Raw genomic sequence first — 12,166 nt, forward strand, 5'->3', positions numbered from 1 at the left:
CCAGGGCCTCTCTGTCATCTTTCACTGACTATAGTCCCCAGCCTGGGAACGCCGCAAACTTCACACCCCCAAATTCCAAATAAGCTCAACAGCACAGGTTGCAGTTGGGACACCAAACTCTGGCTCAAAATTAATCCTAACTCTGAAAGTGGCCTTAACCTCAGCAATACCTGGGGCTCTAGCCTTAGCCACTGCAGAGTAACTGATCTCACTCTGATCACTCACTGCTCCCCAACAGCCACTAATGATGCTCTCCAAACTCTGGGGCCTAAACCTTGCACGCTGGGCTCCCCCCACCCACTGATTCTTCTCATCTCCACTCTGCCGCTCGAGTGCACTTCTCACCATCTCCACGTCACGACCCAGCCCCAGCCACAATTGATGTTGCCTGGAAACAGCAACAGCCTCTCCAGCTGGTCTCTTAACTTGTGTCATCCTTACATCCGCCTGCGACCTCCACCCCACCAAACTATTAATATTGCAACCAAATTAATCCTGGTGAAAATATCCATGACACGCATGGCAGCCCAGCCTGAAATCACAGCACACAGGAAGCAGAAGCAGGACTGGTGTAAACGCATGGCCACCCTAGGTAACATATAGAACTGCACGCTACCCATGGCTACAAAGTGAGATCTTGTCTCAAAAAACAAAAACAAACAAACAAAAACCAGAAAATGTACTGTGGCTCACACCTGTAATTCTAGCTTGAGAGATAGCCCAGCAGTTAAGAGAATGTTTTGCTCTTGCAGAGGACCCGAGTACAATTCCCAGCACCTATGCTGGGTGGCTTACAAGTCTACAACTCTAGTTCCAGGAGATCTGATGCCTCCTGCTCATGCCTTTAGTCCACAGACATATATACATTAATTAAAAAATAAAACAACAGAGCCTCCCTGATGAACCTCACACTACTGGCCGTCACTTGTAGAAACCACACAAGCTGCACAGTGGTCTGATGTATGACCTGAATTCCCAGGTCCTGCTAACTCCATCTCCCGTCAATTCCCCGGCACACTCAAGCTAGCCTTCACCATTCCTCGAGCCCACCAGATTACTCTTCTAAAGACCTACAGCACCGGGTACTCTTGTTTTTACCACCCCCAGGACTGTCTCCTTTCTCGTAAAGTTCATTCATCATCACGTCTGTTACATTGGCTAAGTCTTGCCTGCCACTCCAAATTTCCAACCCTGGTACCACTAACACATCACAGACTGGACAGTGGCTCTCACACCAGTCTCTAACTTACTACATATATGCTGGTTACAGTCTCTAGCACTAGGATGAAAACTCCATGAGTGGAGAATGTATCTGTGCACGTTCTATCCCAAGCACCCAGATACGCATGTTACATAAAATCCGAAAGGCTACCTCTAGCCCAAACTCTCAGACAGACTGGCCTTCTGTCTCCAAATTCAAGCAGCAACAAACCTCTCCAATTCACCTGGTTCCTCTGTCAGAAACATCACCACCTTAGGAGAGTCACCAGAGTGACTACAATGTAGTTCCTCCTACAGTCCAGAATGATAGGCAGGCAACATGACCCACCCACATCAAGTGTACACAGAGACTCCGCGCTGTCCTTGCCTCAGCATCCAGCTTCTAGCAGTTCCTGGGATGCCTCCCAGCCCTCGGTCAACCCCTCCTCCTCCTCCCAGCCTACACCACCTTGCTTTGTCCCTACGGTTCCCTAGTTTTATGGAGTGTGAATTGAACCTAGAGCCTTGTGCATGCCAGACAGCCATCTGCCACTGACCCTCACCCTCAGTCCAGTCTCCCACCCAGATCAGTGCCCACAATATTTCTAGAGTCACCCTCAGCACTTGAGCCCCTGCACTAATGATTAAGGAAAACCTCACTACTCTTCATCCTAGAGTCTGTAGCCAAACTAAACCAGACATGTACGTGCTCATTCCCACCCAGGAAGCCTCCTGCTTCCCCAGGATCCAATTCCATCTGGGCATGGGAGATCACGGTCTGGAGGCAGTCAACAACCCAAGTAAACTATGACTGGCAGATGCAGGGTGAGTCTACAAGAGGCATGCAGACTTCCAACCTTCCGCATGGCTGGTCCCTTAGAGCTTCAGCAGAGACAGCTTTTGCCCCGTTGTAAGCAGATTCCATGTCTGTCCCACCTCATGTTCTTTGGGGCGGCGTTTGCCACTCTTTTCACTATGCTTTAACGACAGAGAGACCCAAAAAAGCCCAAGGTAACGTGGAGGTCCATCAGCAGGGCGGGGCTGGGCTCCCTAGCAAACACACGAAGGAATACTCAGCGGCAGCTCAACAGGCAGAGCCGTGCACGTGGCCTCACTACCTGAAAGCTCTAGATTATAAGTCAGCCAGACTGTAACCCAGTTTTAAACGTGTTACTTAGGTAAGTATATATGCAACAGATCTCAACACTCACACACACACAAATATGTTCAGGGAACAGAAGCATGTCAATATTGTTTCTAGGGGTGTTGGAGAAATTAGAGAAAATCAACAATTTGTTCTCTACTATCCCCTTTTTATGTTTTGAGACTTTCCATCATCACTTTGCAGATGAGGATGACATCTGACCTTAGATTCTGGATCCTCTGACCTCTGTCTTTCCCCTACTAAGTGCTGGAATTACAGCTATGCAGCACCATGCCTGGGCTGTTACAATCTGTACACTTCTGCATTGTTTTCAACATTATACATTTGCAGGGTCTTCTTAGCTTCCTACTCAGTGCTAATCCACACATTTAATTACTGACTACTCAGTTCAAGAACAATCAAGATGTAACATTTCTGGCCCTTTTGGGTTTCTTAGTCTAAGTACTGCCTTACCTAGCCAATGTCCAGTTTCTAATCTAAAATTATTTATAACTGCCCAATTACCCTTACATTTAATACCAAACTCTATAGCAAGCTACTTTGATCTCCCCTAGGGAGAATTTCTGCAGCATTGAATAGTGGAATGTCGTGATTAACCTGTATTCGCTAGCTCAAATTGTAAGACCTTTCCTAGCCTGCCAGCTTCCTTAGCTCCTTCAGTTGGGATGGGCAGAATGTTAGAACCCACATCCTAGCTAGTGATTATCTTGTCATCCACAGCTCTGGTCTGACATGATTCCTCTTATGAATTCTTGCCTGGCAGGATTTCCTTATCTTTGGATAACTGGAGTGGTTTCCTTTGTCGGTCTGTTGTAACTATATAACAATTTCTGTGTTAACTAGCTAAATGAAGAGCAGAGCATGTCATTTCTGTTTAAAACCCTGGGATAGCTTCACAGTATATTCAATATAAAATCCCAAGTTCGAGAGCTGAAGAAGTGGCAGGAACCAGAGTTCAGCTTCCAGCACCCACGTCAGTGCTCCAGCTACAAAGAATCCAATGCCCTTTTCTGGTATCCACAGGCACTGTAACCACATGTACAAATCCATACACAAACCTACGTAAGTACACAAAAGTTAACACACACACACACACCCAACACACACACCCAAATAAACAAAATCCCACCAGAGTTCTGTGGCAGGCAAGATGGCTTAGTGGGTGAGGTTCCGTGCGATGCCACTGGGGCTCGATCCCTGGAGCCCACACAGTGGGATGAGAGACCTGCAAATTATCTGATTGTCACATGGACTCCACCTCCCCTCAATGTTCCCAACACTAGATATAATTTTAAAAATCCAGCCTGGAGAGATGGCTCAGAGGTTAAGGGCACAGTCTGCTCTTACAGAGGTCCTGAGTTCAATTCCCAGCAACTACATGGTGGCTCATAACCATCTAATAATGGGATCTGGTGCCCTCTTTTGGCCTGTAGGCAGAATGGTGTACATATAATAAATCATTTTTAAAAAAAAATTAAAAATTCACATAGCTCTTACAATTGTCTACAAAGTCTAAACCATATGTAAATAGTCACCCAGCCACTCAAGTGTGTTCCCACTGGGCTGTTTTTTTCTGATTCACATCCACAGTACCAAGTCCATTCCCCAGCTCAGGGTGTTTGTACCATGTCATCTCCCATGGATAGCAAGCTATGTTAAGAACAGGAATTCTGGGCTGGAGAGATGGCTCAGCAGTTAAGAGCACTGACTGTTCTGAAGGTCCTGAGTTCAAATCCCAGCATCTACATGGTGGCTCACAACCATCTGTAATGAGATCTAATGTTCTTTTCTGGAGTGTCTGGAGACAGCTACAGTGTACTTACATATAATAATAAATCTTTGAAAAAAAAAAAAAAGAACAGGAATCCTGTCTAGTTTGTCTGCTCCATTTAAATGTGGGTTCCTTAGAACTACCAGTAAGTATTCTCTAAATGCCCAGCACTCAGTGTGAGAAGCTGGGGCTCATAGCTATTTGATGAACTATTTGAATGAATAGTGTCAGGCCCTTTTCATTTGAATGAATGCATACCAATAAACCTTCCCTATCTTGCTTCTTTAATAATTGTACTGACCAATATTTATCCCAAGGGCTAAAATGTAGTATTTGCCTAGTTCCACACAGCTCTGGGTTCAACCCTCAACACCAAAAATTAATGAAAACAAAAATCAAACCATAAAATTTCAATGTAGACTCCTGTAATTCCCTATCAATGAGAACCAATTTAAATAAAGAGGCAAAAGAGTCAAAGACACTCCATAAAACATGAGTGAAGAGATAAGCTAACAAAAAAGATCCAAGGTGTAAGTGACCAGAGAAAGGCAAAAGAAAACTAAATAGAAGACCGGCAAGGCCAAATTTTGGCAAGAGTTCTAAGGACTAGTCAAACTGTGTACCTTGAAAAACAGCCTCGCCAAGTTGTGAGGAAGCCAAATTCACACAGAGCCACGTGTAACTCCCTGGCATACTTTAATCTAAATGAAAATATTATATCCACTAAGCTTTGTACAGAATGCTCACAGCACCTTTAGTCACTACAGCCCAAAGAACTCCTAGAGTCCATCAACAGAATGGACAGTTTTGTTTTGCTTTGTTTTTCCTGAGACAGGGTTTCTCTGTGTAGCTCTAGCTGTCCTGGAAATCACTCTGTAGACCAGGCCAGCCTTGAACTCAGAAATCTGTCTGCCTCTGCCTCCCAAGTGCTAGGATTAAAGGCATACACCACCACCGCCCGACAGTTATTTTTTTATAGAAAATCAATTAGCAACAAAAAAGATTAATACCTGAAATCCAAATAAATATCAAGGATAAAAATACTGATTCAATTTATCAGTTTTAGAATTGGCAAAAACTAATCTCTGGTGTCCTCTCCCCCAGGGAGAAGTTGGTATTGACTAAGTACAGAGCTCTAGGGAAGGATGACCAGATCCTTACCATGGTAGAACTTTGCCTCAGTCTAAGGGCATCTTCCAACCATACTACTGTGGGCCCACTGTGTGCAAAGTAGCATACAGGGCTCAACTGTCAGTGATAGGACGGAGTTGGCGTGGCTTCTAGCCTAAATGTTACAGGTTCCTGTGCAAAAAGGTTCCTATTTGTTTTTCTTCTCATAGACTCCTTTTTTTATTTGCAGTTTCACTGGCCACTAGGAATCATGTCTACAATCCCAGCATTTGGAGAGAAGCTATAGAAGCTCACAGCCAGCTTGAGCCACAAGACCCTGACTCAAGGATACAGAAACAAACCTGTAGTTTTCCTTTTCTGTGATGCAAAGTATCAAACTCAGATTCAGAGTAAAGTTCTAAGTCACCTTGTTAGGCTCTGACTGATGTGACTCATGGAGACCTTGCTGTCCTGAAGAACCAATTCGTCTTCATCTCAGGTGCTGGGATTATACCTACCTATAGCTAATTCTACTTTTTGGATTGTTTTCTTTAAATTACCTGTAATCTGTAGAACTATTAATTTTTCAAGTCTTTCTTAAAATCAACTTCTAAGCTTATCCCTGCTTGGAAATCCATGATTAAAACTCCTGATGCACTTCTGTTCGTCCTTTTATTATTCTAATCAGCTACATGCCACTTGTTTTGAGGCATCTCTTCAGATGGCTTAGGCTGACCTCAAATTCACTGTCTTCCTGTGCCCACCATGCACTGTCAACAGCTAAAGTCTGTTCCTATGGTGCTAGGAACATGAGGCTTTCATTTCAACTTCCTTGAGTATCACAGTAAGGTGATTCAGTAAGAAAAACTAAACTTTCTCATTTAAGAGGTCTTTATGTACAGAAGAATTCCTGCTCATTCAATTACAGAATGAGCCAAGGACCTTCAGAAGTAACTCAAGAAATGACCTGACCTAATGCTAAACTCATCATGAGAAAGGTGCGCTTTCTGGCATATTCTATTAACCCCTTTCCATTTGGGACTGGTACAGTTCCAGATGAAAATATCTAGGTTGAATTCTAACTTTTTCTGTCTTGTTCATGATCACATGGGTGTGGGAGGCTCATTCCCCTCCATTTTCCTTGTTTTCTGCCCTTCCTCCCACAGCCAACCTCAGAGCTTTCTAAGCCCCACACCATGTCAGAATAATATATATATATATATATATACACATACATACACACACACTCTTAAAGCAGAGACTCACAGCTGGGTATGGCTGGCGGTGCAGGTCTCCAGTCCCAGCTGAGGCAGAATTGAAGGCTTGATTCAACCATGAATTTACATAATGGAAATGTCTTAAACCAAGTGAAAAATCCCATCTCACTTTTATAGTTTGCAATATCATACATAAAATGGATTGAGTGATTATCTAACCCACATTCTGTGGTCGCAGGCGGAGGCAGGATTTGGATGTGACCATATGGTTAAGTGAAATTCATGTGAGAACACCAATATATCTGGACTAAGTCCTCCTTAGTATTTTGTTTTTTGAAACATCTCACCATGTGGCACTGGTGGGCCTGCAACTTGCTATATGGAACAGACTGGCCTAAAACTCACAGTCACCTGCCTGTCCTCCATTGGCTGGGATTAATGGCATGCGCCTTCATTCCTGGCCTAGAACTTTCTGAGTTATAAAAAACTCTCTTCTCTCCTGAAAATGTTTTATATTCACTATTTATCTGAAGAAGACAAAAGGATGGATTTCCCAATAGTTAATGGACACCAAATACTGCTCCTACTTCTTCCCAGCCACAAGATGTACCAGATGGTGTCCTGCCTATAAAATATGAGCAAAATAATTGTCTCAGATTCCTTGGCTTTCAGGGGGACATGGTTAGCTCTGAAAACTCACGTAGATAGTATGTGCAGGGCTTGTAGGTACCTAGGACCTGTGCTGGAATTATCAGCATGTTAGCCATCACTATCTCTTCAAGTCTTATACAAGCTCTCCCACAGCAGCACTCAACTTCTTTGGAGGCACTGCATTTAATCTACAATGGATAATTGCATCTTTTTGTGTTTCTCCTCCACCTAGCCTATTAAGAAATTCTGTAGCAGGGTCTCATAGAACATGCAATGCCCTCCAACTTTCACAAACGCCAATGCTGGTCCTTATCTTTCTACCTCCCAAATGCTTTATTGTAGGTCACAAACTCCAACACATCCCTAGCTATACATCACAGAGCTATACACACACCACAGAGCTATATACAATAAAAACTTCAGTTAAGCTGGCATCACTGTACTGAACCAGACTTAAATGAATCTAAAGGATTATGTGAGCATGTGGCCTTGGTATATTTAAGATTAAATGCTGCCCTCCCCTGGTTTTCCCTGGAAAAGGTTTCCAGCATAGCACTGTTGATAGGGACTCTTTTCAGTAAAAGAGTGCTCTTCATTTTTTTATGTTCTTTTTCCAGCACTAGCAGGTACTAACTGCTCTTCATAAATCCAAGGACAGTTCCCCCCCCCCCCCACCTCTGGGTTCAGTTGCATCTAGCTCAGAGCCAGATGGCCTAAAAATCCACTTACTGGTCCTTCAAGCTCATGAATCATGAGCCTTTTCATACTCAAGAGCTCACTCAGGCAACCCTGCAATCCCTACCTTCCTTCATCTATCCAAAGTCATGGTACAGAAGTGGCAGGGCCCACAAATAGGTCAGTCTCCATGTAGAAGCATCATCCCTTCGACAACTCATACATGCTCACACCTGGTGTTGCCTACCTTGGCAAAATGGAGCAGCTCACAGATGCTGGAAGGAGTCTTGGAGGCCAATCAGGAAATTCTCCAGAGGCTCCCAATTGAAGCCCGGCCACCCCCTGAATAGCCAGCCCCTCCCCCGTCACTGGAGCAGCCCAAGCAGTAGCACTTTTCTTCCCTTCTCACTTCCGCACAGGACATGGGGAAGGCAGTTGTTTTTCTTACCCCTTCATCTACCCAACTTTAGAATTCTCCAAATTTAAATCAGCAGCTCCAAAGACATTTCTCATAGTCAAAAACTGACCCAAATAATCCTGCTGAGACAGTCTATAAAGCAGGCTGGTCTATTACTCTACACCCCACCCCTTGCCTCAGTCTCTCAAGAGCTGTTATTAAAGGTACTGCTACAGCATGACTGAGTCCAGGTTCTTACTATAGTGGCATTCTTTATTCATACATGACTCAAATCTAATAAAAGGAATGCTCATAAATTAAAATTGCAAATAATGAAATTTATTTAGACCCATATACTTCTAAGCCCATCAGTCACACAGAATCTGGCAACACTGCAAAGCCTTAAGTGTGCACACAAGAACATAAATGGGAAATACATCAGATTCCCAATTTGTGGAGATGGTCAGAAAACTCAGAAAACCACTAATTCAATTCCAGGATCTCCAAAGATCTCGCCAAAGCCAAACACATTTCACCCTCTCTGAACCTTCATAGTAGAAAACTTAGTCCAGAGAGAACTAGATATGGAGTTGCTCCCCACCTAGGCACATCCTTTATCGAACTTCATTTGCCCACATCTGATCACTACCACACGTTGGTGGATGCTTGTTACTCCATGTTTACTTTAGTTGGGGAACTAAAATCATGGAGCACTGAGGCTCTTCTCTAATAGACTGGGGATCCACCATATGACCACTATTGTGAATTCAGCCCCACCTGACACCCCTCAGATGAGGGAGAAGCAGGAGACACTTGCTACCTATGAAGTATGAGCGCCTCCATGACAATTCTGTTTGTAGTTGTGTAGGTTCATAGCTCATACCTGAAGTTCCAACACTGTAGACTTCTCTATCAATAAAATGGGGGTGGCGAGAGCAACTCTGAGGGCTAAGGTTATACTAAGAGTGACCAACTGTTCCCTTCAGGGCTCCCAGGTAAGTAAATGTGCGTTTGGATGTTGGTGTGTGTAGCACTCCTCTGTACCCTTATGGGACACTTAGGACTTAAATGGCAGGATGGGCACAATAATAGAAAAGTGACTGATCTGAGGAGCAATGTGGGGGTTCTATTCTACCACACTCAAGAGAAGTCACCAAAGCAGCCAAGTCAAACACACTTAAGTTTCCCTTCAGGGCCAAACTCATACCAATTTCCAAAAGAAATGGAATAGCTGTGGTCATAGAACGATACACACCTACCACTGAATAATCTGAATCCTTTTACAGAACAACGCCCAAAAGACACAATAGCCATGGGTCACAAGAACTAAAGGAATCAAAAGGAATCTCCCTGTCCCATTCTATTCCTAGCTCCCATTTTATAGTTTAGTCCAGTCTCTGAGCTAAGTAGCCACTTAAGATAGTCCCCTGCTGTACTATGTACTTCTCTCCATGGCCTACACATACTAACTAGCCTTACATACAGATGTATGTATCATAATCTCCTTATCCCTGAGACAATAACGGAGCACTTACAGGACTCCAAACTTATGGGATTTCATCAAAGAAATAATTTTTAAACAAATGTATGGTAAAACTCATCTCAGAAAGTGGCTTATAGCAGCTACTTCAAGGGTAGTCAACTTCTGCTTCCATCCTCTTACAACATACATATCCAGTGTCTGTTAAACATGGAGGATGTGAGGAAATACCAGACCATCTTCCTGAGCATCACCAGGGACAGAACATTGTTAAAAACCATTGTCTCTCCAGTGTGCATGCTGCTTGATCAGCACAGTGGACCAGAGCCTCTGTTCATAATCAATGTTTTCCCTACTCACCAGTTTAATAACTCAGTTAGTTGGGATACATGGAGGATCTTAAGTATTAGCTTTTAAATTTTCTGGAAAACTATAGTATAGCCACAAACTTGTTCCCACATGAGTTAACTGTCTGACCAGCAATAAAGGCCAAGAGAGCCTTTATTCAGATTCTGTGGCATTTTTGCCTTCCCATCATTAAGTTCTGTTGTGCCCCACACATAAGACTGCCCCAAAATTTGTTAGCATGGCATATAGCTATGGCTAAGCTATAGTTACATGAAAACATACGTGTATGAAGACCAGCAAAGTTGAGTTCCACCATCAAAGAAGCCAAGTGGTTTATCTACTAAAATAGCCACCTGAGCAAGTTTACAGCCACTGGTCTCATAGATCACATGGCCAAAGGGAATTACAGATGCAGTCTCCATTTGCAACCTACCACGTGGAGTAGCAGACAGGCAGCACAGCAGCACAGGCTGGTATTTTGTCTAAGTGGCTAGGCTCTTTTAGACCTTCTTTTTCCCTCTTGAGACAAGGTCTCACTGTTTAGCCCTGGCTGGCCTGGAAGTCACCATGTAGACCAGGTCGACCCAGAGTGCTGGACATAGAAGTGTCACGGCCAGGGTGTAGCTGCACAATGTAGCTACTCTTTGTTATGAACCATACAACTTTCCTTTGCAATTTAAACTTAAGTAAACGACTCCTACTGTCAGGAGGCTACAGTTCACGCAGACTATTATCCTGGTTTCCAGCACATCTATTTACATGTGAGAAGGCAAAGGAGAAAACTGGTGGTGGCAGCAGAAACTTAAACACCAAGGAGCTGGTAGAAACCCATGGGATGAGTCAGGGTCTGCCAACATCCCAGGGTTTATGTCTTTCTTCCTTCCAATATAAAATAGGAGGTTGTCAGATTATTGACAAGGACTTAAATATAATTGTTCTCTAGGCCAGATTCTGTATGTCTGACACTGAATTGCCAATATGAATATTCTGTCCCATTCACTTCTCTGCAACTATTGGCTGAGTTTCATGTTCTAACCTCTAACATTTCATTAGACTAAGGCCCCCAAGGCTCAACAGATATCAAAGACCATGGTTAATGCCATTTTCCCCCTACTATATACAGCTTCAGTGCTTTTGAAGTGCTGACCTATAACCGGGACTGAAATGTTTACATCAGGGTCATTTGTCCCGGACTCTTCAGTTGCAGAATGGTATGCCGGAAAGCATGATACACTGCATTGGTTGCTTATTGTTGCTATGTTGATCCAGATAAGGAGTCATACTTAAATTTAAGGATGCTTGCGACTCAGACAGATAGAATGTAGCTCAAGCATCACAATCAAGTCCAGAAGAACATACAAAGAATTAATGAATAGAAGATGAACTTGCTTATGTTGTTGGACATGGGGCTTTTCCACAGAACTGTCACCACTGCAAATGTGCTGGCACAGCACTCTTCAAACTATTATACAGGAAGCTTTCATGCCCAATCAGATTTTATACTAAGTACCATTTTTTAGCTAAGAAATACTATACTACGTACCATTTAAAGGCAAAGTTTTAAGTTAGATTCTATCATATCCCCTTAAGAAAAATATACTCTGGGGAGGATGATGTGATAAATATGATACACTTTCTTGCATAAAATACTAAAGAGCAGAAAACAACAAATTGCAGAAGTGATCTCTCCCAAGTCCACCCCTGTCTATGTGTAGAGGGCTGCTGATGCTACTCTCCATTATTTTGTAAATGCTTCCTCAACACTGGTCAGATTTAAAAAGACTTAAAGTAGCCTGTGTCTCTTGTCCAGTTACTCCAAGGTGGGAAGAATTCTTGAATCCAGTTCTAAGTAGCCTGGGCAATACAATCAATAAAATCACTCAGTTGCTATGTGGAATTACGTCTAAGCTCTTCTAAAACAGGACATGCAGCTCAGTGGCAGACTGCCTGCTCGGACTTTCTAACACACTAGGATATTCAAATACAAGCTAAATTATAAGCATTTCCCGATAACTCTGATTGTAAAAACAGCCCACAAATCGTAGCAGCTCTAGCCCGGCCTTTAAAACCAGCAGGGTATAACAACTTCGTTTACTAAGTTCATTAAGTTAAACAAATGTGAAAGGGACAAAACCCAGAACACCAATGTCAC

At 43.3% G+C, this 12,166-nt stretch overlaps 1 protein-coding gene across 3 annotated transcripts in view; it reads right to left on the bottom strand.

The window, feature by feature from the left end:
- Cpne1 (copine 1) overlaps positions 1 to 12,166 on the bottom strand; it is a 40,775-nt gene that overhangs the window by 7,795 nt on the left and 20,814 nt on the right. The window lies entirely within an intron of this gene.

Source organism: Apodemus sylvaticus, chromosome 5 (genome assembly GCF_947179515.1).
Source record: "Apodemus sylvaticus chromosome 5, mApoSyl1.1, whole genome shotgun sequence".
Lineage (NCBI taxonomy): Eukaryota > Metazoa > Chordata > Mammalia > Rodentia > Muridae > Apodemus > Apodemus sylvaticus.